The sequence below is a fragment of the Chlorocebus sabaeus genome, chromosome 3, assembly GCF_047675955.1.
Source record: "Chlorocebus sabaeus isolate Y175 chromosome 3, mChlSab1.0.hap1, whole genome shotgun sequence".
In the NCBI taxonomy this organism is placed as follows: Eukaryota; Metazoa; Chordata; class Mammalia; order Primates; family Cercopithecidae; genus Chlorocebus; species Chlorocebus sabaeus.
In genome coordinates, this window is record NC_132906.1 from 15,803,645 (window position 1) to 15,829,681 (window position 26,037).

Genomic DNA, 26,037 nt, shown 5'->3' on the forward strand with positions numbered 1-26,037 from the left:
GACAACTGATTGATTGAATCAATGGCAAAACTTTCTTTGGATTATTTAACTGGTGTTAAAAGACTATGCTAGGATTTTGCAATTTCTTTTATTTTTGTAAAATTTTCATAAATTCTAAATGCTAATTTATTAGAATATATTCTAATAAATATATTTTAATTTATTAATAAATATACTCTAATTTATTATATAAATTTATTATATAAAATATCTTCTAATAGGAAAAATTTAGGAATACACTAGAATGGAGAAATGTTTTTTAATTTCTGAATTGTGACTCTCTGAACTCATTCCCCATCTATAGATTAGAACTCTTTATTGGCTTTACTGCTTCTTTTAACTTTAATATCTATGAGAACCTTGCAATATTAATAGTAACTTATATTTATTGAACACATATTATGAGGCAGACATTGTGCTGTGACTTTACACACATTTTATGTCATTTAATTCTCATAATGGCTTTATGGTGATGTTATTCCCTTTCTGGGTGCGGAAATTGGAGCTTAAGCAAAATAACTTTTCCAAGGTTTTAACAGCTAAGAAGTGAAGTATGTGGAATGTACCTTGGCAGTCTGATTCCTGAACTCAGATCCTTAAATACTATGCTATGCTTTAGGATGATGGTGCTATAGAATACAGAATATTTTTCTATGACTATAATAACACAATCTGACAGCAATTCAATTGCCTTATGTAGAGTTATTGGTACATTAAGCAGGTTTTATAGTTCAGTTTTTTTTTTTTTTAAAGAAAACCTTTATATCAAAGAGAATTTCAAACAGGTACAGAAGTAGATAATAATGTAATAATCCTTCATGTACCCATCACACAGCTTTTAATACTTTTTATATGTGCTAAAATTACTGCTTGCTATGCTAAACTTTGCTGCAAAAAGGAAATATTATAGACCAATTTTTGTATAGTGAACATTAGTAACTGTTAATTTTGCAACTAAAATGTTCAATAATAGATTTTACTGACTCATTACTTTGCGAGTATTTCCTTTTAAAATAGGCACACTAAGGTCAGACCCTGTGGCTCCTGCCCATAATCCTAACACTTTGAGAGGCTGAGGCAGGAGGATCACTTGAGTTTGAGTCTGAGACTGCAGTGAACTATGATGGCACCAATGCACTCCAGTCTGGGCAATAGAGTGAGACCCTATCTCTACAAAAATAAATTAATTAAAAAATAAGTAAATGGAATAAAATAGACACACTTATACATTTGTAAAAGTAGACAACTCTGTGCAAACAACATGAAGAGTACAAGGAGGAGAGGGTTGTAAATATTCTGTGACTATTTTGGCATAATGGAGCAAATGACTGGAAGGTGGCAGGGTAGAGCTGTGGAGTTTGGTTTACTCATCCTCTGTTTCTTTAAGATGCTGCCTGTGGACCTCTGTGGGTCTCCCAACCTCTGTCATGTGACCCCAGGCTAGTCATCTTCTTTTAAAGACTTTTTTTTTTTTTTAAAGAAGTTTTAGGTTCACAGCAAAATTGAGCAGACAATACAGAGTTCCCGTATCCTCCCTACCCCCTGCCAGCCATGCATAGCGCCCCCTCACCATCAACATTTGGCACCAGAGTGGTATGCTTATTACAACTGATGAACCATTCATACCTCATTATCACTCAAACTCCATAGTTTACATTAGGGTTCACTCTTGGTGTTCGTCGTACATTCTATGTGTTTGGACAAATGTACAGTGATGTATACTTACCATCAAAATATCATAAACAGTCGTTTCACTGCCTTAATAATCTGGCCTGGTCTTATATTCATTTCATTTTCTCTTTTATAAGCATCGGTATTGTTCTTTCCTGTATTTCTAATAATCATGTCGTGGTTTTCAGTGACTTGTGGAGAAAGTGAGAACCAGTTCTCCCAGTCTTGTCCACAATTACTTGGCGTAGTAGTATTCAGCAGAGCTATGGTAGCTTGCAGGACTGGAAGGAAATAGCAATATGTTCATATTTTGTTCTTTTAGGCCACCTACAGAATTATTTTGTGTTATATAGAAGATTTAACTTCTTTATTTGAAACCTTAGATCCCTTGAATGGGATGTGATGTTTTATGACATACGTTTCTGTAATAGTCTTTAAATTCCTGTTGTGAAATGTATTTCCAATAACGCTGGCTCCTGACAGAAACTATTCTATTTTTCTGCCTTTTCTTTGGCCTCTAGAATCCTAGAAACTGTGCTTTTTGATTATTCTTGTAATTTGTGGCCCTTTAAAATATTAATTGTCTTTTGCTTTTCAAGAAAACTCAAAATCATGTCAATTAGAGCTATTTCCTTTGACTCCTTAAATCTGGAGTGGCAAGCCCACTGGTCAGAGTAGGATTCCTGTCAATATCCCCTGTCTACACTATAGCCCAGGTTGCCATATACACAGTAGAGTTGTAAAGATCCTGTTTTCTGTTCAGTTAGAGTTCTTGCTGCTGAACTAGGTGGATTTTACTCAGTTTTAACCTAATCTGAAGATTGCATAGCACGATCTACAATTTTGTGTTACATTTTGTGGACAATTTAGATGACTAAATGTTTTTCATTTTGAAGGACTTAGAAAAGGCAATGTGGAGCTGTGAAGAGCTCAGATGCTAGAGAAAGCCAAACACTAGCTCTGCCACTTACAAGCCAGTGATCCTAGGAAAAGTGAGCTTCACTTTTTCATTTGCATAAGGGACATATTAATAGCAAACTCAAAACTGCAGCTGGGATTCATTGAAATAATGCATGCAAAGCCCTTGACTTGGTCTGGTGCACACTAAACCCTCATTGTTACCTGAAAGAAGAAAAATGGTAACAAAGTACACTTGGATTTCATAACTACAAAATCTCTTCCCTTCTAGGATCCTCCAAGGGAGTTCCATAAAGTCAAGTGTGAAATAGTCTTTGATGGAAAGGCTCATATGGTCTGGTTAGAGTCCATGAAGACTTCTGGATTCATGTTGCTTTTGTAAGGTTAATTTGGATTATACTATTGTGTTGAAGGACACAATTGGGAGCTGGGGGAAGATGCTTTTGTCTCTCTTCAGAGTATAGTAGTTCAGTCTTCCATCCATTCTGATAAACTAATGTAACTCTGAAGATGATAGCAGGGCACTTGTCTGGCTTTTGTTTAAGTTTTTCTACCACAAAATCTCAAGTTCCGGTAACCTGAAGGGCTAGGCTTTCCTTTGTCTGGTTTGGTGGTTGCTAGAATAGAGTCTACCTGCTAACATTTTATTTCAGAAATATTTTGTGCAAAACTTCCTTCACCTGCTATTGTAATGTTCTTGTTAACATGCAACAGTTTGCTAAGGGATCTCTGGCTTTGGTCCTGGCAGTCTGGAGGCAATGAAATATGTACTGCCAGGTATATATCATAGAACATTTCCATACAACTGAACAGAAAGACAGACTCTTATATAGAGTCAAATGAAATAATAAAGGAATCCTGTAAATCTCAAAGATCTCATCAAAATTCTTGGATGGAATTACTTAGACCTGGCAAATAGAAATACAGCTGCATTTTCAATGATTTAAAAAAACTCATTAAAAATACTGGTGATAGCAAAGCAAATTAAAAGTTTAGAATCTTTTTGTTTATATAGTATGGTGAAAGAAATCTTGGTTATATGCTAAATGTGAGAAGAGCTTGGTTCAAGTACTAGATCCTTTATTTAATAAATAGGTGCTCTTGGACCAAATAATGTTCTGAGCCTTGTTTTTCTCCTCTGTCAGATGGGGTTAATACTCCACCTACTTCATTTGGTTTTGGGGAGGCTTGAATGAGATAATATGTATAATCTGTAAAGTTCTCTGTAAATAAATTATTAATTATATGATTTCCAATATTCAAAACTGAGAATAAAATCTTACATTTGAAAGGAACATTAGAAGACATCCAATGTATGCATCTTTCCTGTAATATTCAAAAGTAACAACCCTATCATTGTTTGGCCATTTCCAGCAATGCACTCAGACTATTTAGGATGCAAGCATTCCACTTGCCATTGGGCAAGTTTCTGAAATTGGGCTCTTCAGTTAGCAGACTTAGGAAAATTAAGGTGTGGGGCATTTATTAGGGAGTTCCCTTGGCATCACCCCTGAGGAAGGGAGAGAAGGAGATACTATAGGGCAGAAGACAAAGCCTTTAGCTGAACCCATGGTGAGCTTGGACCTTCAGTTGCCCCCCAGAGTTATCATGAGTTTGGGCTGGAGGGCTGGGCCTTTATACCTCCATCATGACCAGTCATTGCAGGCTGGCTTCCCCAAAAGGAGGCGCCATCTTGGCAAGGCAATTCTCTTCAGCTGGGTCCATCCCCAAGAAAGATTAAAAACTGAGGCACATCTTCTGGCAGTCCACCTGCAGCTAGTGGAATAAGTCCTTCCTTCCTCAAGGAGAACCTGTGCATTATGGCATCCAGTATAAGACATTCTGCCTTATATTGAGTTGACACCTTCCTCACTGTGACTATCATGTAAGCTATTCTCTTCTGAGTCAATTCCAAGTCTTATCATTATTTTCTAACAGATAATTCTTTACTATATTCTGGCAACACTAGTGCTATAATACTGATACACATATATGTATCTATATCACATATACAAGCTATATATCTCACATATATATCACATACTCAAATATATATTACACACATATATATGGCTCAAATATATATTTATACACTTTTGCATATACATATGCCCAACTACACCTGACACATAGCTGTTAGTAACCATAATTATGTCATTTATTGGAGACAATAAAACAAGTCTGCTCTTCTAAAAGAATCAGATTAGGAGATCATGGATTCTGTTTTGGACATATTGAATATGAAGCACTTTCAAGACATCCAAGTAAAAATGTTGGGTAGGCATTTGAATTTATCTGGAGCTTCAAAAAGGGCCTACTCTATGGATAAGTAATTACAAGTTGGTGTTTATATAGTAATTGAACCATGGGGCATGGGTGAGATTATGAAAAGAGAATAAAGAGTAGAGCAGAGAGATAAACATTCTAGTAGGCATGTTGGATTTACTTTGATTAGCACATTAGCTTTTACAATTATTAGAAAATGATTTATTTGCCAGTATTTAAAAATCAGGAGGTTCCACATGATCCAGATTTAAACTCTTGAAAAACTGAAAAATCAGGCAACACTTATTTTTTTATTTCTGCATGCCAGTAATGACCTAGAGCTGGGTTTCCCCTTTAGATACTGGATTTTCCCTTCAATGGAGGGCTTCACCCCCTGAGGTGTGTGCAATCACTAGTTTTGTGTCGGGGAAGAAAGGACCCATGGCTGAGACACAAAGAGCATCAATATTTATTTATTTTTATTTTATTTTATTTTTTTTGAGGAATTAATAGTCTTTATTTTGGGCTCAGACCAGGAGTTCGTGGGTCTTGAGGACCTACCTGTGTGTATTTGTCAATTTTCTTCTCCACGTTCTTCTCAGCCTGTTTCCGTAGCCTCCTGAGCTGTTTCTTCCTCTGGTAGTGGATCTTGGCTTTCTCTTTCCTCTCCTCCTCCAGGGTGGCTGTCACTGCCTGGTACTTCCAGCCAACCTCGTAAGCCAGGCGCCCCAGATAGGCAAACTTTCTTGTAGGCTTCAGACGCACGACCTTGAGGGCAGCAGGAACCACCATCCGCTTTTTCTTGTCGTAGGGTGGCGGGATGCAGTCAAACACCCTGCAGCGGCCCAGGGCAGCCTGGTCTCGCTTGTGAGGCAGCTTGCCTCGCACAGTCCGCCGGAAGATGCGGCTGGGGGCCCGGAAGTGGTAGGGGCCTCGGGACGGGTTGTGTTCATCCGTTTGCGGAGGAAAGCCAGGTACTTCAACTTGTTTCTGTAGAAACTGCCAGACATGTTGATGCCTTCGCAGAGTAGGACCACCACCTTCCGGCCCAGCAGTACCTGTTTAGCCACGATGGCCGCCAGGCGGCCCAGGAAATGGCCTCTGCCATCGAGCTCCAGGACCTGCACCTCCGCCCTCTTCGGCAGCCGCCTGGTAAAGCTATTTTATTTATTATTTTATTATACTTTAAGTTCTGGGGTACATGCTCACAACGTGCAGGTTTGTTACATATGTATACGTGTGCCATGTTGGTGTGCTGCACCCATTAACTCGTCATTTACATTAGGTATATCTCCTAATGCTATCCCTCCCCCCTTCCCCCACCCCACGACAGGCGCTGGTGTGTGATGCTCCCCTTCCTGTGTCCAAGTGTTCTCATTGTTCAATTCCCATCTATGAGTGAGAACATGCGGTGTTTGGTTTTCTGTCCTTGCGATAGTTTGAAAGAGCATCAATATTTAAAGACTGGTGGGTGAGAAGTCTGGCACCGAGATGTGGCTAGAGATGTAGGAGGCTGCAGCCATAGGTGCAAGGGGGGAGAGAAGCGGTTAGCAGCATAAAATTCTTTTTTTTTTTTTTTTTTTTTTTAAGGCAGAGTTTCACTCTTGTTGTCCAGGCTGGAGTGCAGTGGCGCAATCTTGGCTCGCTGCAACCTCTGCCTTCTGGATTCAAGCGATTCTCCTGCCTCAGCTCCCCGAGTAGCTGGGATTACTAGTACCCGCCACCAGGCCCAGCTAATTTTTTGTACTTTTTTTAGAGAGACGGGATGTAACCATGTTGGCCAGGCTGGTCTCGAACTCCTGACCTCAGGCAATCCACCCGCTTCGGCTTCCCAAAGTGTTGGGACTATAGGCATGAGCCACTGCCCCAGGCCAGCAGTATAAAATTCTTCAGAGAAGTAATATCTTTGGGAGATGGAGCTCATTGACTTTAGGGAGAGTGGTTTTGGTGTAGCAAAGGGAATGGAAGCCAGATTGGAATGGGTTGAGGAGTGAATGAGGGGTGGGGAAATGAGGGAAAGAATGTGCACAATAAGAAGTGTAGCTTTGAAGGTAAGGACAGAAATAGGGATTAGCTGGAGGGAAGTTCGGTTGTGTTGAAATGGTGTGGGGGAGGGGGTTGAAGGGCAGTGGGAAGAAGAGAAATAGAGGTATTTTTCACATAACATTGCTTTAAATATCCTCTCTCACTTTTAAGTGGTTTGAACTATTTCTGAAATGTTAGAGAACTGAAAATTCAAAGATTTTAGTGCTTTGTTGGAAACAACCATGACCAAAGTACTAGGATGGTAGAAAACTTAGACTGTACAGCTCAAATTGAAATGGGTAACTAAATAAAAGATTAAAAATTTTATACTTGAATTATTTAGTCCAACACTTCATGACCTCATTTTGCTTTTAATGAAGAAAATCTCACATGGCATGACAGAGAAATTTCATATTATTTGAGAAGTGAAGTCTTAAGTCTGACTTACTTTTTCAGATAAAGTGTCTTTGACAAAAACGAAATGAAGCATTTCTGCATGATTCTAGTGCAAACATAGATTATGTGACACTAATACACTATTTAAAAAATATTTTCCTATATATGGGATAGGAAAAACATTATGGATTTTATTCCTAGAAACTTTTCACAGATTCTTTCGTTGAACACCTGTATCATGGATCACTCTGACTCTAGCGCCCCTCAGCTCGGGGAAAGCAACAGTTCTCAGTGTTCCTATAGCCCCCAGGGAGTGCTTCCCAAGTGCTCAGCAACATTTCACTGCTTTGTGCCACACCACTGGGTGCTTTGTTCTATCCTTGGCGTGCCATGGTAGCTTCTGGGGCTGCTGCCCAAACCCTGCGGGCTTGCTGATAATTTATCTCACTCTTGGCAGAAGGTGCTCTAGAGTTAAATTTTTTCCACAGCCCAGTTTCCCCAGGGTGTGATAATTCAGGGTGGAGAGGGAGAAGAGAGTGAAGGCCTCTCTCTTCTTTTGTATTAATTTCTTTTAGAGAGATCTTTTAGAGTTTTCACTCTATCTCTGATATGCTTATATATCAGTCTTTCCTTTTTAAATAATAAATATCATGCCAGGTAAGATTTTCTTATTAAAAGCAAAATGAGAACATGAAGTGTTGGACTAAATAATTCAGGGTAGAAAAATGTTCATTTTCTGTTTAGTATTTTTGTGTGTGTGTGTATTGTGTGTGAGAGGGGGTCTCATTATATCACCCAGGCTAGTCTTCAGTTCCTGGGGTCAAGCGATCCTCCTGCCTCAACCTTCCAAATATCTGGGACTATAAGCACGCACCACTGTCTCCAGCCGTCCCTATATTTATCTTCAATCAGAAGGGTCATCAGGATCACCTCCAGAATTATAAAATATGAATTTTCAGATTCACTCACCGAATCCATATTTTCATAAGTTTGTTCCAAGCATCTGCATTTTTAACAAGTTCCAAAGAGGATTGTAATATATACCCTTAGTTAAAAACATTGCCCTATATATTCTTAACTTTGCTCCCCCACTCTCCAGAATAAAGACAGGTATCACCCTCTCTTTAGAGGTCTTTTGTTTTTTGTTTGTGAGGAAAAAACATTCAACATTCATTCTCCAACAAACAGCATTGGCAGGTACAACTACAGGGATTTCTCCATAGATCATACATTCATGAGGCATCATTAGCTTAACATTGAAAAAGCCACTGGTGTGTTCTGTGTAACAATATCCACTTCACGTTTAAACAGGTGGTATTATTGTGTTCACTTACAATTCCAGAAGGAAAGGCACCAATTGGAATTTTTTTTTTGGATCCTAAAGTCAGATGCAAAAACAGAGACAAAAGTTTGAGTAAGGATCGTGATCTACATTTCAATAAGGGCCTTCCACAAAGAGGGGAAGAACTTCTCTGTCAGAAGTTAGGGTCTTTCTCCTTCCTCATGAAACCATTGGAATTACATTTCATTGTTTGTTCAGCATTATTACATGTACAATAGAGGATTAAAAAAGGAATCATAAAAATATATTGAATGTCCAGCTATTCTCACCAATACGTGAATTCTTAGGTTTAAGAGAGGGCCTGGGAATACTTCAGCGGTCATAAAATAGGAAAATAAGACACTATGGCTACAAAAATTAAAAAAAAAAATCCCCCTTTGGCTGGACTGTACATGCTCCAGTAATTGCAGGTGGGTTCTATACTAATTATTAAATGTGTTTCTTTGCTCAGCTCTTCTTGGTCCTTTATCTCTTCTGATCAACAGGACCTTTTTAATGTTAGGTCCCTGGGATGGATCTGAATGACAGCTATGGCCATTAACTGAGAGCTCTTAACATTTCTTATTATCTCTCTGTGCATCTGGCTACTTATCCATCTATCCATTGATCTATCTTAATTTATTCATCCATCAGTGACAGGTTTGTTTATATTTATTGAGTATTTGCTGTGTGCTGGGTACTGAGGATATAAAGGTGAGCATGGCAAACCTGGTCCTTGACTTCAAGGAGGAGGAATAATTAATGTTTGCACAAATAGGTAATTATAAACCATGATAAAGGCCATAAAGGTTGATGTGAGATTGTTTGACAGAAGCTTCAGATCTGGGCTGGTGAAGTCAGGGAAGATTTTGTTGAGGAAATTACCTTGAGCTAAAACCTGAAGGGTGAATAGACGTGCCAGCTTATTGGAGGTGGGCATGTATTTTGAATCATTTCCTTAAGTAGACTATCAGAAGTGAAATTTCTGGGTCAAAGTACATGACTTTTAAAAATCATTTAAATGTTTATTATTATTATTTTTTCTTTAAATTTTAAATTCATTTAAAATTATTTTTATAATTTAAACTTATAGAGCAGTTGCAAATATAGTATAAGGACCTTTTCTTGCCTTGAACTATTTACTGGTTTCCACTATGATGCCCCAAATACTTTATGCGAATAGCCTTCAAACAAGGACATTCTCTTAAGCAAAATATGATACTACAATTCTGGGAATTACCATTGAATTATTAGTACTTTCTAATCCTTAGACCTCATTTGAGGCTTGTCAGTTTTCCCAAGGGAGGTCTTTTGTAACAAAAGATCCAGTTCAGAATCAGGTGTTGCATCTTGTTGTCAGGTCTCTTGAGTTGGCTTCAGTCTTGAACATTTCCTCAGTCTTTTGTGGACTTTGAGGACTTGGACTCTTGAAGATCACTAGTTATTTTGTAGAATGTTCTTGCAATTGAATTTCCTGATGTTTCTTCATGATTAGGTTCAGGTGATGCAAATTTGGCAGGAATATCACAGAAGTGTGTTCTTCTCATTACATTCTATTAGGAGGCACAGGGTTTCAATTTGTCCCATTACTGATGATGCTCAAGTTGTTCACCTGATTAAAGTGGTGTCTGCAGAATTATCTCCTGAAAAGCTACTTTTTCCTTTTGAAATTAATAAATATTTGGAAGATGAAAATATCCCATTCTTTATAAAACTTTCAATTTATTCTTTTTGGTATTTATATCAGATTGGACTTCTTGTTTTCCTCTTTTATGCAATGGGTCATAATCCATTACTATCATTATTTAATTTGATGCACAAATTATCTCATATTTGGCTGGCTTCTGTGTCCCATTGCCATGATGGCTTCCCCTCCCCCTCTCAGATGCCCACCTCAGCCATCTCAGGCCACCAACACCCTGAGCTGAGCTGCTACTCAATGTGGATGCTCTCTTTCCCTCTCTGCTCAGGATCCGACATCCTTTACCAGCTGTCCATACCTCCTGTTTGTGGAGGAGCTGTGGAGGAGGTGTGGACAGCCACCATTTATGTGGAGACATCCTCCTCAGCCTTCATGGGCTCCAGCACTCAATATTGGCTGTCACACACTTCTCACCCTAATTGAGCTCTAATACCCTGTTCCCGGTGTAGCCTGGGGATTCCTGCCATCTGTGCATTTTTCTAACTTCTGCTATTTTATCACATTTCCTTCTAATCTTTTCTCTATGCACTCAACATAATGCTGGTAACTATGATTTTTAAATCCTATTTATTTATTTTTAATAATTTCAACCTTTATTTTAGATTTGGGGGTACATGAGCAGGTTTGTGACATGGATATATTGTGTGATGGTGGGGTTTAGGATATGAACAATCCCATCACCCAGATGGTGAGCATAGTACCCAATAGTGACTTTTTCAACCCTTTCTTCTCACCTTCTCTCCCCACTCCATTAGTCCTTAGTGTCTGTTGTTGATATCTTTATGTTCACTAGTACCCAGTGTTTAGCTCTTATAAGTGAGAACATGATGTCTTTGATTTTCTGTTTCTGTGTTAATTTACTTAGATTATGGCCTCCAGCTGCATCCATGTGACTGCAAATGATATGATTTCATTCCTTTTTATGGCTGTGTCATATCCATATCCATGGTATGTATATATGTACTATATTTTATTTATCCAAGCCACTGTTGATGGGCACCTATATTGATAGCACCTGATTGATAGTCTTTGAATTTGTGAATAGTACTTCAGTGAACATAGGAGTGCATGTATCTTTGGTAGAATGATTATTTTTCTTTTGCATATATACCCAATAATGGGATTGCTGGGTTGAGTGAGTTCTATTTTAAGTTCTTTGAGAAATCTCCAAACTGCTTTCTACATTGGCTAAACTAATTTACATTCCCACCAACAGTGTATAAGCATCCCTTTTTCTCCACAGCCTCACCAGCATCTGTTATTTTTTGACTTTTTAATAATAGCCATTCTGGCTGGTGTGAGATGGTATCTCATTGTGGTTTTGATTTGCATTTCTCTGATGATTAGTGATGTGGGGCATTTTTTCATATGTTTGTTGGTCACTCGTACGTCCTCTTTTGAGAAGTGTCTGTTTATGTCTTTTGCCCACTTTTTAATGGAGTTATTTGTTTTTTGTTTGTTGAATTTTTAAGTTCCCTACAGATTCTGGATATTAGACCTTTGTTGGATGCATAGCTTGTAAATATGTTCTCTCATTTTGTAAATTGTCTGTATACTCTGTTAACAGTTTCTTTTTCTGTACAGAAGCTCTTTAGTTTAATTAGGTCCCACTTGTCAATATTTTGTTTTTGTTGCAATTGCTTTTGAGGACTGAGTCATAAATTCTTTCTCAAGGCTGATGTTCAGAATGGTATATCTTAGGTTTTCTTATAGGATTCTTGTTGTTTGAAGTCTTATATTTAAATCTTTAATCCATCTTGAGTTAATGTTTATATATGGTGAAAGGTAGGGGTCCAGTTTTATTCTTCTGCATTTGGCTAGCCAGCTATCCCAGCACCATTTATTGACTAGGGTGACCTTTCCCCATTGCTTACTTTAGTCAACTTGGTTGAAGATCAGATGGCTGTGGGTGTGTGGTTTTATTTTTTGGTTCTCTATTCTGTTCTATTGGTCTATGTATCTGTTTTTATACCAGTTCTGTGGTGTTTTTGTTACTGTAGCCTTACAGTATTGTTTGAAGTTGGGGAATGTGATGCATCTGGCTTTGCTCTTTTTGTATAGGTTAGCTGTGGCTATTTGGGCTCTTTTTTTGATTCCATGTGAATTTTAGAATAGTTTTTTTTAGTTCTATGAAAAATGACATTGGCAGTTTGATAGAAATAGTTTTGAATCTATAGATTGCTTAGGGCAGTAGGGCCATTTTAACAATATTGACTCTTCCAGTCATTGAACTTGGAATGTTTTTCCATTTGTTTATTTCATCTATGATTTCTTTCAGCAGTGTTTTGTAGTTCTCCTTGTAAAGATCTTTCACCTCCTTGGTTAGATATATTCCTAGGTATTTTGTTTCTTTTTGTGTGTGACTATTTTAAATGGGATGGCGTTCTTGATTTGGCTCTCAGCTTGAACATTATTGGTGTATAGAAATTCTACTAAGTTGTATACGTTGATTTTTGTGTCTCAAAACTTTCCTGAAGCTATCTATCAGTTGAAGGAGCCTTAGTGGAGTCTTCAGGGTTTCCTAGGTGTAGAATCATATTGTCAGTGACGAGAGATCATTTGACTTCTAAGCCTATTTGGATACTTTTTATTTCTTTCTCTTGCATGATTGCTCTGACAAGGACTTTCACTACCATGTTGAATAGGAGTGGTGAGAGTGGGCATCCTTATCTTGTTTGCACAAGACACATTTTCTCAGACTGTTAAGAATGTTTCATAAATGTGACTTTAAATGACTTGAAATGAACATATCATTTTTTGTCTGTAATTGCACATTGGTGCCTTATGATAGACTACTAGAAGAGGAATTACTAGGTCAAAAGTACCAATATTTAGGTTCTTGATACACATTTTCAAATAATCATTTCAGAAAGGTTACATATTCAATTTTTTTGTTTTTTTGAGTTGGAGTCTTGCTCTGTTACCCACTCTGTAGTGCAGTGGCATGATCTCAGCTCACTGCAAGCTCTGCCTCCCAGGTTCAAGCAATTCTCCCACCTCAGCCTCCTGAGTAGCTGGGACTATAGGTCCCTGCCACCATGCCCAGCTAATTTTTTGTATTTTAGTAGAGACAAGGTTTCACCATGTTGCCCAGGGTGGTCTCCAACTCCTGAGCTCAGGCAATCTGCCCACCTCAGCCTCCCAAAGTGCTAGGATTGCAGGCGTGAGCCACCATACCTGGCCATGTATTCAAATATTTTTAAGTTAATTTATAAATGCAATGCTGTGCCAATAAAAATAGCATTAGATTTTCTTAATGAGTTAACCAGTTTGATTTTAAAGTTTGTTGAGATGAATAAACAAAGAATGGCCAGAAGAATTCTGAAAAAGAAAAGCAGCATATGGGTGTAGGGGAGCTACCCTTATCAGCTTCTCTATTGAAAACAGTGTGATATTAGTGAGTGTATAGACAGAAGCCCAATGAAACAGAACAGAAAATCCAGAAGTAGACTCAAATATATACTAAAATGTACTATATGTGAAAGGTGACACCTCAAATAAATATGTTACATGGTGTTAGGATAGATAGTCACCTGGAAAAAGATCTGATTGGATCTGTTCCTTTCTCCACATACCAGGACAAACTGCAGATGTTTCAGAGAGGTAGCTAAAAAATGAAACCATGGAAGTACTAGAAGAAAACTTAAGTTTCCAATATGAACCAAAATTAGAAGCATTAAAAACAGATAAATTTAACTACATAAAAAAATCTTCCCAGGCTCAGGCCTATAATCCCAGCACTTTGGGAGGCTGAGGCGGGTGGATTGCTTGAGCCCAGGAATTTGAGACCAGCCTGAGCAACATGGTGAAACCCCATCTGTACTAAAAATACAAAAATTAGCTAGGCGTGGTGGCGTGTGCCTATGTTCCCAGCTACTTGGGAGGCTGAGGAGGGAGAATCACCTGAGCCCGGGAAATCGAGGCTGTAGTGAGACATGGTTGTGCCACTGCACTCCAGCCTGGGTGATGGGTAAAATGACAACTGAGAAAAAAAATGTTACCCATTCCAGGGACAAAGGACTAATAAATTTAATAATAAAAAGAAGAAAGTGATGAAAAACCTAGTAGAAAATGGTCAAAAGATGTGAGAAGTTTACAGAAAAACGTTGCAAAATATCTTTAAAATATATTAAAAGATGCACTACTCATAATAAGATAAATGTATACTAAAATTATACTGAGATGCCATTTTCAATTATCAGATTGGTGAAATTCCAAAAGTTTACAGTATTTTGTTGGCGAGGCATGGGGAATACAAAATGGCAAACGGCTATGGAGGGTAACTTGATATTACTTAGCAAAACTACATACATATTTCCGTCTTTCAATCAGCAATCCCATTTTAATGAATTTATCCTTCAGATATACTAATAAAAATATGACATGTCAGGGTAGTGGGAAAGAGTGGAGTCAACTCAAATGGCCTTCAGTAGGGTGCTGGTAGAATAAATTATGATACATACATAGTAGATCAGTAACTATGCTAAAATTATGCTCTGTAACAAACCACCCCAGAAACCTTTGCAGAAGGCAGGATTTTAAGGAATGTATGTGTTTTATTATAGTAGAAACACACACACACACAGGATAGTACATATCTTTCATTTTACAAAAATAATAGACTATACACATTTCTTTGTGCCTTGCCATTTCACTTAACAATATATATTAAAGATAATTTTATATCTGTGTATAAAAAACTTCCATATTTTTTGTTGTGGTTATATGTTATTTCATGGTATGAATACACTATTGTTTATTAAACCAATCTCTTATTGAAAGATGTTTAAGTTGCTTTCAATTATTTATTATTAAGAAGTGCTAGGCTGGGCACAGTGGCCACTGCCTGTAATTCAGCATTTTGGGAGGCTGAGATGAGTGGATCACCTGAGGTCAGGATTTCAAGACCAGCCTGGCCAACATGGTGAAGCCCTGTCTCTACTAAAAATACAAAAATTAGTCAGGCGTGGTGGTGTGCCCTGTAATCCCAGCTACTCAGGAGGCTGAGGCAGGAAAATCGCTTGAACCCAGGAGACAGAGGTTGCAGTAAGCCAAGATCGCGCCATTGCACTCCAGTCTGGGTGAGAAGAGTGAAACTCTGTCTCAAAAAAAAAAAAAAAAAAAAAAGAAAAAGAAAAAGAGGTGCTGCAATGCTTTACTGTGTATGTATATATACATACACACATATAATTTTGCACAGACATGAATATATTTTGGCTACCTCCTCAAAAATAGAAATTTTCAGCACATTCAAAATTCCCCTTTCATCCAGCACTTCAGTGTTGACTCTGTTTCTTGTTTAAATTTCATATATAGTGATACATTCTTTGAAGAATACCTCCCCGGCTCTTGTTTTTAGAGACAGAATGAAGTTGTTGTAGAGACTGGGAGCAATGTGTTTCCTTTTCTGTTTACAAAATTACCTGTGACCAACAAATGGGAAAACCCATGGTCTTTAAAAGAAAAAATATGCAATTACATTTCCACTATTTATTCTTGTTAGTTCACTGACTGAAACTGAAATGTGGTTTATCACAATGGATGAAAATTTGGAAAGAAACAATTTGCATAATCAAGCAATCTGCATTATATTGCATAAGGGACAATAAGAAAGTGAATTACGTACAAGGCTAGACTTCATGCTTTGACAAACAAAATGTAGCAGAATAGTTTCTTTAAGTGGAACTTCTGGACAAAATTTCCACATGAAATATAGGTAGCATGGATGAAATAAAGATGTGAAGACATTTTAGGTTTTTTTTGTTTTGATCTTTCTGAAGGATGACTTACCATGGCTTGAGGGGGATGTAAGGAACTAATACATTAAAAAATAGATGTTGGCTATTATTATGATGAAAGGAAAGTGGTTTACACCATGGAAAATATCATGGAAGTTTACACAGATTTGGGAAAGAGAGTGATCAAGGCTCAGAGGATGCCCTGAACAACACATGAAGAAAAGAAGGCGAGAGTAATGTGAGAACATCAACTCTAAAAACTGAAGTGTAGTCTGATGGTCATGAATTCTCGTAAATCCCTAGTCATGTGAGCTTTCCCTTATTTTCCTCAATAAATGGTGTATTTGTATATATGTTTGTGTATGTTTGCTTTTTTCATTCCCTCAGACAACTGAGAAATACTTTGTACTTCACTATCCAGTATTTATATGTCTTACAGCACCTTTTCTCCTTGTATGTTAGTTTTTTCTTCAGTATACTTAATCTTAAAGCTGTATTTCTCTTTTCCACTCAGTAGTCTTTCTGTCATTTAAAGCCAAGAAATTGATTGCTTTTCCTTCTCAATGCATCCATCCCCCATACAAAGACTCTTTTATTTTCTTATTTGTGGAAATGTCTCGCCGTCACATTTTGGCATTCTTCCAGACAATAAGCAGTTATGTAGCGTTGGCAAAAGTCCTGCATCTAGTTCTAAAGATACGTACCCCCACTGTGTATCTCAAATTTCCTCTTGACCTGACCTTTCTCTTTGCCCTGGCTTGACATATCTGAGTTTGCTGGTGTTGCCAAGTTCCTTCTGCTTGTGAGCTGAATTAATGAAAAGGCATCAACATCAACTACCCTTACTGTAATACAGACACACACACACACACACACACACACATCATCATCATCATCATCATCATCGTCATATCATTGGGGAATGTTATCATGCTGACTTTTTTGGGGCAGATGGTTATAAAGGTAGCCAGGTGAGGGTAATAATAGAAATTCAGTAGATCTTGCAGGACAAATTGACTGATTCAAATGGTGAGCCACTCTCATTATATTCAGAGTAGGCGACATAATGTATTCACTTCTTTCCTTTTCATGTGGCAAGTTGTACTTGTGTAAACAGAGGGAGAATAGTACACATCTGTTCTGTTTCCAGTCCTATGATTCAGACTATTTTAAGTTGCCAAGAGCTAGGAAAGTCTGGAGCCATTGTTTGCTGACATAGTCAGTGGAGTTCAGTCAGGAAGTAGGAGCAGCCAAATGTTCCCCAAAACGGAGGTGGTGTGGCTTCCACCAGCCCACCAATGTCAGCCAGCCTTACTTCAAAACTTACTCAACTGCACAAAATTGCATATAAGCTCATATCTCTCATCATTACAATCTCTAAAACACTAAGTTTCTTTTAGCAACCCAGCACTGTATTAACTTTCTGCCAGGCAGAATACTTCTGTAGCCTTCTGTGGAGGTCTTTTTTAATTAGTCACCCATGGATTCCTTTTCCCATAGTGCTGCCTGGAATATTACCAACCTATGGTGAATTTAATTTTAACCATCATGTTACATTCTTTGCTTCCTCCCTTCCTTTCTTTTATTCAATACGTATTGAAGGTCTATTTGCTAAACATCATGGGAGGTACCAAGGATACAGTGGTGAAAATACAACACCAGGATGCTAGAGTCTAGGAGAGAAGAAATACTTTAAAAATGAGTGACTTATTATCATAATATGTCCCACAGAGGGGAAGTATAAGATACTATAAGTATGTATACCAGGATGAACTAACCCACCTGTGGAAGTGACATTTAAAAGGAGACTTGGGAGAGTGAGTAGGAGTTACTGAGACAAAGGGTTTGAATGTAAGGGCAGAGCTCACGGGACTTTTGTCAGGCAGAGGAATGGAATGTGCATAGGTCCTAAGACCTAAAGGAACTGGGTGAATTTAAGAAATCTCCAAAAGGGTAGTGAAGCCTCAACTCAGAGTGAATGGAGTGTCTGAGATGTTATGCTGAGGCCAGATGAACCAGGACCTTGTAGTCAGGTTAACAGTTTAAAGTTTATCCTATTATAATAGGGTGAGTTTTAGGGTTTATCATGTTGCAGAAGGTTGCCTGTGAGATGAAACTAAAGAAAACAGACACAAGGCACACAGATTTATTTATTTATTTATTTATTTATGACAGGGTCTCACTCTGTCACCCAGACTGGGGTACAGTGGCACAATCATGGCTCCCTGTAGCTTCGACCTCCTGGGTTCAAGTGATCCTCCCGCCTCAGCCCCCTGAGTAGCTGGGACCATGGCTACTCCTGGGCTCAAGCCATCCTCCCACCTCAGCCTCCCAAAGTGCTGGGATTATAGGCCTGAACCACTGTACCTGGCCCAGACACTTAAAAGAGATAAACTCTTATTCTAATCTTGTCAGCAATTTTATTTGTAAAGTGAAACCATTACTTTATCTTCTTTGTTTCGGGAAGATCTGTTTTTGTGTCTCAACAAGACAAATTGGAACCCACTCGTCTGGGGGAAGTGTAATGGGAAACAATTTTGGTGGGGAACCACCTCGTTCTTGCTCTGTGTAGAGAGCTGTGTGGCGTCTCCTCAATAACCACAGACCTGTGAAACTTGAAGACTAGAGAATGAGTTATCCCACTTTCACAGGAGCTATGGGATCTTCTGAGAGGTAAAGGATTATAATCCCCCATGGAGTTCAAAATTATTTTTTTTTCCTGATAGATCAGGGTAGATGAGGCCATCTTGTAGGAAAAAATGAAGTGCTTTCTTCCCCCTTCCTCTCCAAAGAACATATCAGTGATGTATAGTTAGGGTCTGGTTGGAGAAAATGGAAGGCATTGTATGCATTCTGCATATGGAGGATTTCGATACAGGAAAATAGAGGTTTCCTAACTGCTGGAAGAACTTCAGGAACAAAGGGCAAGAAAGCTGCACTGATGGATGTTTTCCTGCAGCTTTCCTTTTCTTCTGCCTTCTAGATCTAATGCAAATGCCTCTCATTAGCTGACCTGGAACCACAGAAGGAACTAGAGTCTGGAAATGTATTTCCTGGTTACTCTTATGTAATGCATGGGAGACCTCTGAAAAGAATGGCAGTGATGTCAAATTGACAATAGGACAATTCAGCACAGGTGACGACCCTGGTTTAACAGCAAAGCCTTGGCTGTTGTGAGGGGAAGAGGGTTCCCAGCGTAACAGACTGCTGTTCTGACAGTGTGGATATATCTTGAGGCTTCTTGCATTTGTCAGGTTGCTTCAGAAAAATGGAACCAATTAGATAGGTAGATGTAGATATATTTATATACACACATGGAGATTTACTTAAGGAACTGGCTCATGTGATTATAGAGGGTTGACACGTCCAAAATCTGCAGGGTGAGTTGGCAGGCTGGAGACCCAGGGAAAAGCTGATGTTGCAGTTCAAGTCAGAGAGCTGTGTGCTGGCAGAATTCCCTCTTGCTCAAGGAGGTCAGTCTTTTGTTTTATTCAAGCCTTCAACAGATAGAGAAGGCCCACTCACATTATGGAGGGCAATCTGCTTTATTCAAAGTACACTGATTTAAATGCTAATCTCATCCAAACACACCCTCACAGAAACATCCACGATAAAGTTTGACCAAATATTTGGGCACTGTGGCCTAGTCAAATTGATGCACATAATTAACCATCATACTTCTCTTTTCTTATTCATACCACTGCTAGATGGTGTTTTGAATTAAGTTTTATATCAATATGTCTCGAGTGAAAAATTCATGGTCTTTTTATGTATATATTGTTTAGTTCTGCCCTTTCAAACTAAAGAATGTGACGATAATTATTTCTTTCCTTTCTCTTAGATTTTACAAAGAGTAGAGATATCTCTTTAGGCCATATTTTCTTAATATTTCATCATTAATTTATTCATTTGTTCAGTCTTTCAACAAGTATTTATTGACGATTTAGGCACTGAGGATGACTCAGTGATATGAATAAAAGATCAGGCCCAGGAAAAAGACTTTAAGCTAGAGAGCAACACAAGCGTCTTGCTGTAATTGTGAAAACAAATAAGGAAAATGCCAAGTGCAAGAGACATTAGATTTACAAGCCTTTAAGAGATGAGCCAAAATTTTAAAGTGGAATATTTTATGAGCAAATTCAATAAATGAAAATTTACAAGTTTTACAAATCACGGTATCTGCAGGTATGTTCCTGAATAAAATTGAAGATGAGTGAAGACAGTTGTTTATTGAAACACTTTTTAATGTCAACTCATATGGTTTGTTTTGGAACCAAATGCCCTAGTAAAGAATACACAGACCCTAACATATATTTAATGATTCTTTCATTGGGACCCCAGTTTCCTTTCTGATCTCAACACTATTGTCTTGCCAGCTGCTATACTTTTCAAGAAGGTAACTGCTATGGTTGATAGAGGATTACTACCTTGAGCGGTAGCTGAGATGGCAGTTACTAGCTTTATGACAGTGCATATTTCACAACATCATCACCAATGCTACGGTGTTAATAAAATCAAACAAAACTGTGGTAGGTTGAATTCCAGGATGACTCCCAATGACCCTCACCTTCATCTAATCCTCTCCACTTCGAGTGTGGATGAAACTTGTGAATATAATGAGACATCTACTCCTGTGTTTATATTACACTCCATAAAAACACCTCCAGAAGGGAGGTTATATTGAGTGGTCCTGACCCAATCAGTTAAGCTCTGCAGTAGAAGAGAGCCTTCTCTGGAGGATGCCAGAAGGGAAATCAGAGTTTTGAAGCAGCAGAGACATATTCTGGCTGGCCTTAAGGAACATATCAGGAACATACCATGTTAAGGGCTACTTGACAGGGAACAACAGCAGGGGGTCTCTAAGAACTGGTTGACAATCAGCAAGGAAACAGGGACCCCAGTCACAAAACCTCCAGGAACTAAATTCTGCCAAGAGTTAGAATAAGCTTGGAAGTAGATTGTTTTTCTCAGAGCCTCCGGATGAAAACTCAGCTCAACTGACTTTGATTTCTGCCTATGATACCCCCAGCAGAGAATCCAGCCACATGGTGCCAGACTTGTGACCAACAGAACTGTGGGCTAACAAATGGTGTTGTTTTAAGTTGCTGAGTTAGTGGAATTTGTTGTGCAGCAAAAGAAAACTAAGAGAAAAACAAAAACAAAACAACTTTTATCCTACTTCTCTTTCTTTGGGATGTGAAATTGTGCTGAGATTGGTCCTGGGGTACCCTCATCTTATTCAGCTTACATAGGGTAAAGGAAGGGCTCTGAGCTCAATGGCAAGGCCACGTGGCTGAGAGCAGAATCCCATGGTGCAAAGGCAGTTTCTTTAAGAGAGACCCACTGCAAGCCTTGCAAAATCTAGGAACAGCCAAGAAGGATATTTTCTCCATAATCTTTCTGAATATGGTTGAGTATATTTGGGTTCCCTACATTTTGTCATTTATATTTCTATGAACATGAGGTTTAGACTATTCAGCTAATTTATTAGTCATTCCAGGACTTGATATTATAGTAGTTCCTGCTTATCTGCTGTTTCACTTTGTGCAGATTCATTCATTATCTGTGGTCAACTGCTGTCCGAAAATATTAAATGGAAAATTCCAGAAATGATCAATTCATAAGTTTTAAAATTGTGTGCCATTCTGGGCGGTGTGATGAAATTTCTTGCCATCATGTTCCGTCCCTTCCAGGATGAGACTCCTGTCTTTATCCAGCACATTCATGCTGTAGATACCACCTGCCTGTCAGTCACTTAGCAGCAGTCTCAGTTATCGGATCAAAAAAGCATAGTATATTTAGGATTTTGTACTATCCTTGGTTTCAGAATCCACTGCAGAGATTAGAGTGTATTCCCTGATGATAAGGGGAGACTGTACACTTCATGTTTTGACCCAAAGCAAATTCAAGTATATGACTCAAATAATCACTTATGAATTCAATAATGTTCAGTTCACAGTTGCTGGTACTAATTCTATTTTCTATTTTCTTTCTTTTTTTTTTTTTTTTTTGAGACAGGGTCTCACTTTGTTGCCTAGGCTGGATCACTCAAGTGATCCTTCCACCTCAGCCTCTCAAGTAGCTGAGACTACAAGCTTATGCTAATTTTTGATTTTTTTGTAGAGATGGGATCTCACTATCTTACCTAACTGGTCTTAAACTCCTGAGCTCAAGCAGTTCTCCCACCTGGACCTCCCAAAGTGATGGAATTATAGATATGAGCCACTGTGCCTGGCTAATCCTATTTTCATTTTTATTTTTTGTAAAATATTTTGCTTTTTAACTAGTGAGACATAATTTTCAAAATCTTTTAATAATACACTATCATAGTTTGAATAACCAGAATTGTATTTATTTCAAGAAAGCTAGATCAAATAATCTAAATATGTAAAGTTAAAGACTTCTTGAGAAAAATATAAAACGAAAATTTAGATTTGTACCTTATTCAATAATCGTGTAATTTAAAATGAAGTTGCTTTATTTTATTTTGTTTTATTATTTTAGTTTATTTTTTAAGACTGAGTCTTGCTGTGCTGCCAGGCTGGAGTGCAGTGGTGTGATCTCGGCTCACTACAACCTCCACCTCCCAGGTTCAAGCGATTCTCCTGTCCCAGCCTCTTGAGTAGCTGGGACTACAGGTGCATGCCACCATGCCCAGCTAATTTCTGTATTTTTAGTAGAGACGGGATTTCACCATGTTGACCAGGATAGTTTCAATCTCTTGACCTCATGATCAGCCCACCTCAGCCTTCCAAAGTGTTGGGATTACAGGCGTGAGCCACCGTGCCTGGCCTGCTCTTGTTTATTTTATACTCTTGTGGGGATAAAGACCTTATGTCAAGGTTCATGGCTTGTCAAGTGGTGAATAGGCTGGATTCAATCTCCATTGATTCTCCTAGCTGGGCCCTTTCATGCAGAAAAGAACTGGTACATGGCAGCACCAGTGGAGAGCCATTTGAGTAAATGTAAAACAAGCAGAGGATGAAGAGGAAGGCTTATGTTATGAAAGCTAAGGGCAATTCATACTTCCATGGAAAAGCAAGTCTACTCAAATTCTTTTCCAAGCCAAATAAAGTAGAATGATCATCAGGGTTTATAATAAGGTGTTGGAAATATGTACTTCAGAAGGAAATCAGAGTAAAATTGAAAGAGTAAAGATGGGTAGATGGGGTATATAGAGCAGGGGCTGGTGAACTTTTCATTAAAGGGCCAGAGAGTAAATATTTTAGGCTTTGTGGACCACACAGTCTCTATTGAAACTATTAACCTCTGCTTGAAAGCAGCTATAGAAAATATGTAAATGAATGGGTGTGGCTGTGTTCTAATAAAACTTTATTTACAAAAATGAGGTTGGGGTACAGGGGAGCCTAGTTTGCAGTATGGATTACTGAGAAAAAAGGATTCTCTGAGGCATTTTGTTGCTGTGACTCTAATGCTGATGCAGAAAGAACTCCAAATCTGAGTAACAAGTATTGGTAAATTATTCAACAGATACACTCCTTACAAGATGAAAAATAACATTTGGTAACCAGTGTTTGTTTGTAGATCTACAAACACCAGGAATGGAAGTTTGTCAGGCACATATTTCTCTGTTATATCCCCTGTAATATATACTCTGGAAGAGGAAAAAAAGAAGGGGCGAATAGCCTATATTTCACATAAAATGTTACTCTTTAATCTTATCTTGCAGTGTCAAATTTAAACAATATATATGGATGTGTGTTATGATTCCTGGGGTCAAGGTGAATTGTATTCCTGTTCCTTCTGAGCAACTAGCTGTAATCAGGGCTGATGTTTCTTGGAGCTGACCTCACTAATAGAACTCAGATGATTTACTCAGATAAGAAATTCTTTGGAGAAAACTCACTGTAAGCAAAATACTTGAAGAGATATGAGAAAGGGCAATAATTAGGCCATAAAAACAGACTTTATATTTTCAATGGGGAAAAAAAAAACCCTCCAGGATCCCAGCAATTTACTCATTTCCTAAGTATCTGAATGCATTATTCCATAGCATAAGTAAAAAGATATTTTGCTCTTTGAGAACAAATTGCCCTGAGTTATCAAACTCTCAAAGTTGGAAAAGAATCAGTCTTAGAAAAGATCCACATTATTGTGTGTGTGTTTTAGTGTGTTCTCAAGATGAAGATAGATTGTTCGGCAAAGTCTTTACAAAGAATTATGTGAAATAGGTGGGCGCTGATAGTTTCTTGGGCAACTGGACATCTGAGCCTTAGCGTTTCATGCAGGGAGCAGAATTCCTTTGACCACATCAGCCCTCCCACATTGTCTATTGCAGTCTGTAACCTCTCCTTACACCAAAGGGGAGACGTTTATGAAGGAGTTCATACAGCTGTTCTGATTTCTTAAGGCAACTAAGGCCAGCTGGAATATTCACTGTAATATACTTTATTTTGTAAGATTTTTGCATTCTACTGAAAACTGGCAGTTAACAGGCCTCAGAGGCAGGGTTTAGATTTTGATTGTCATTTACCACCACTAGAAAGAAATTAAATTTTAGTGGGGTCAGACCTTAATGAAAACAAATTGATCTCCTCCATAGCACATTGATGAAAAGAAAGCTCAAAGATTTAAGAACTTTCTGAATTCTCTTGACTCTTTACTGTTAATTAGTCCCATGACTGTTATTTAACAATGTATAAAGTATTTTGGTACTTGTTTTAACTTGTTTTTAATTATCTCTCTAATTTCCCATGGCACCTTTTAGTTCTACACTTGCTGCTAACAAATATACAAACTGTGGACAATGGTGAATTTTTTATTTATAAAACAAAATTTTGTTTTTCTTAGGTTTGGAGTTCATTTCTGTGCGGTTAAAGATAGAAAGTAATTAGTACTTTTCTTCTAATACCATTTTGAAATTTTATGAAAAAAATATGGGCTAGAAAATTGGTTTGGTAATGCAGTAGGTGAAATTCTGAATCCTACTCTGTTTGTGGAGCTGGATAGATTTTCCCGTACTGGTTTTGGGCATGGAGATGGTGTATTTCTATAAGGTTGGAGTTTAACAGTTACATCCATAATTTCCCTGTCTATGTGTTTTCTGGAACCAGCAACTTAGAAGACTGTACCATTAAGAGAGCTAGTAGAGATGGAGCTTATAAATATTCAATAACTTGGCTCTGCTTATCTTCTTATTAGCTCTAATTTTGGCTTATTTTTATTTGAATATGATGAGAGAAAAGGGTGAATGCAATGTGTCAGTGAGAGAAAATTGTAATCTGATTGCTTACTTGAAAGACCTTAGTCTCAGTAGCATAGAGCTTTGTTAGTGAAATAGTACAGTAGAGCATTAATTCAGGTCTGTGAGATGAATCTATTCCTTATTGAAGAATTACTCTAATGGCTGCTAACCCTAAAGCTTAGCGGTTCCAAGTAAATCACTGATTAACACCAGATCTTCAGACTTAGGCCCGTCTAGCATATGATACTATAAACACAAGTTATTGTTATTTACTTCATTGTAGAAATATTCAGTGCATCATGAATTCATACTGGTTAAGAGTTGGGAAGTCTTTCTTTTAAGATTTCTTCAGCCTATATGTTACTACTGAATGTTTTCTTATTTTTTCCTTTTTTTTTGGTTCAGCAAAGATGAATTCTTTTAGGCCCTGTGACTAACTTCTCTAGATCCAGAGATTATCTAATGAGTTCCTTAGAAAACTTTGGAACAAAATTAGTTGAAGACTTACTGAGTGACTAATGTAATCGTATCTCTAGGGAAATAAACTGGCTCTTAATTTACTGGTTGTTTGCAAAAAGTTCTGGCAATGAATAGAAACTAGAATAAACAGCTATTATTAAGAAAAAAATCCATCAGGCACCTTGGAAGATATAGGCCAGCTTTAAATGTTTCTTTTTTTTTTTTTTCTCAAAAGACATGACATTGCATCCTTGGCCATCTGTTGATAAAGTTCACCATTTGTATGCATGAAAATCTGATTTATAAAGTTTAAGAAGTAGTCTGGACCTTTGTTCTA

At 38.0% G+C, this 26,037-nt stretch overlaps 1 protein-coding gene and 1 pseudogene across 1 annotated transcript in view; one reads left to right on the forward strand and one right to left on the reverse strand.

The window, feature by feature from the left end:
- Positions 1-26,037, forward strand: part of LOC140711435 (uncharacterized) — a 354,739-nt gene that overhangs the window by 42,127 nt on the left and 286,575 nt on the right. The gene's annotated exons all lie outside the window — the stretch shown is intronic.
- On the reverse strand, positions 5,283-5,947 carry LOC103214543 (large ribosomal subunit protein uL13 pseudogene; annotated as a pseudogene).